Genomic DNA, 1,784 nt, shown 5'->3' on the forward strand with positions numbered 1-1,784 from the left:
ATCTGAGCCCAGGAGTTTGAGGCTGCAGTGAGCCATGATCATGCACTCCACTGCATTCTAGCCTGGGTGACAGAGTGGGGAAAAAAAAAAGATGACATAGGGGAAAAATCTGGGAGGGAATATTCAAGTAAGAAGAGAATTCAAGCCAGCAGAACTTTTTTTTTTTTTTTTTTTTTTTTTTTTTTTGAGAAGGAGTCTTGCTCTGTCGCCCAGGCTTGGAGTGTAGTGGTGTCATCTCAGCTCACCACAACCTCTGCCTCCTACGTTCAAGCGATTCTCCTGCCTCACCCTCCAGAGTAGCTGATATTACAGGCATGTGCCACCACGCCTGGCTAATTTTGCATTTTTTTTTCTTTTTTCTTTTTTTGGCTAAGTCAATATTTTATTAAAAAACACACAAATACATGCACAATGGTAACAGAGACAGAGACGGAGAGGAGACGCGAGGTCTCCTTGGGCACAGGCTGACCCCATAGTGTTTCTACAGGCACGCCTCATTTTAGGAAAGTGGGTATATGTAAGACCGACTGACAAGCCAGATAAATTAGGAAGGGGCTTTGTTTCTTAAGGCTTCACTCCCCTGAGAAGTGAGAAGTAGAAGGGAGTATTCACAAACCCCTCCAGCTGTGCTAAGTGGGGTGCGTCAGTACCTGAGGTGGTTCTAGAAGCAGAAAGGCCGAAAGCAGAACTCCCTGGAGGCTGCTTTCCTTTCCCAGAAGGGAGGAATGTTCCCCCGGAAGGCGGGAGAAAGAGTTTCCGGCCAGCTCAGGAGCTCAGGGAGCTGGCTTCCTGGGAAAGCAGGAAGAGGGTGCAGACCTTTCCTGGTGCCCACCAGCCTGGCAGGACTTTGGCACAGGAACACAGGTCCAGAGGCCTTGCCTGGGGCACACGTCCTTCTCTCTGCACAGCTCCTGAGGGGCCGAGGGGCTGTGGCCTCATCAGAGGCTGTGTCTGTGGACTGGATTACACAGGAGACGTAGGACAGCCACATGCTTGCCATGCAGAGGAAGGTGGCCGCAAAACCAAAGATCGCTCCGGCTACCAGTCCGCTCTGGTTTTAACTCTTGGAAGCTGCCATGATGGAGGCAATGAGGAGGAGCAGGGTACCAATTAAATAGTGCAGAAGTTCCGACAGGGGCCAGCTGATACAGGTGAGCACGCGGTAGAAGCGGAAGAGGTGGACCAGGTAAAAGGCAAGGATCATTATCAAGTTGCAAATGGTGGCCACTTCAAAGTAACTGTAGGCATTGTAGTCGGTCCACAGGTAGCTCCGCACGCAGATGAAAGCAATCATCAGGGTGACCATCTGCGCCACTTTCAGCAGGGCCGCATGGGTGCGGGGGTAGCCGGGGTCCAGCAGCCCCTCCAGGGGGCTCGTGCCGGGCTGGGCTGCCCTGGCCCCGTGTCCGAGCGCACCGCCGCTGCTGCACGTGGTGCGGACGAGCCCGGCTCCGTGTGACATAGCGCGGCCCCAGCTCGCTGGCCGCCTCCCGGGGCCGCGGCTCAGGGGCCAGATCTAATTTTGTATTTTTAGTAGAGATGGGGTTCCTCCCTCCCTTCCTTCCTTCCTTTTTTTTTTTTTGCTAGCTAGTCTTTCGGGATCAGAGACGGGGTTTCTCTATATTCGTCAGGCTGGTCTTGATCACCTGACCTCAGGTGATTCACCCGCCTCGGCCTCCCAAAGTGCTGAGATTACAGGTGTGAGCCACCGCGCCCAGCTCAGAAGGATTTTTTAATGAAAATGAACAGCCAGGGCTGGGTGCAGTGGCCCACGCCTGTAATCC

The 1,784-nt window shown here is 53.4% G+C and overlaps 1 pseudogene; it reads right to left on the reverse strand.

Moving 5' to 3' along the window:
* Window positions 1–661: 661 nt before the first annotated feature.
* On the reverse strand, window positions 662–1,462 carry LOC105734715 (CKLF-like MARVEL transmembrane domain-containing protein 7; annotated as a pseudogene).
* Between the last annotated feature and the right edge of the window lie 322 nt (window positions 1,463–1,784).

The sequence above is a fragment of the Aotus nancymaae genome, unplaced genomic scaffold (genome assembly GCF_030222135.1).
Source record: "Aotus nancymaae isolate 86718 unplaced genomic scaffold, 86718_ANA_hifiasm-v0.15.2.pri h1tg000131l, whole genome shotgun sequence".
Lineage (NCBI taxonomy): Eukaryota > Metazoa > Chordata > Mammalia > Primates > Aotidae > Aotus > Aotus nancymaae.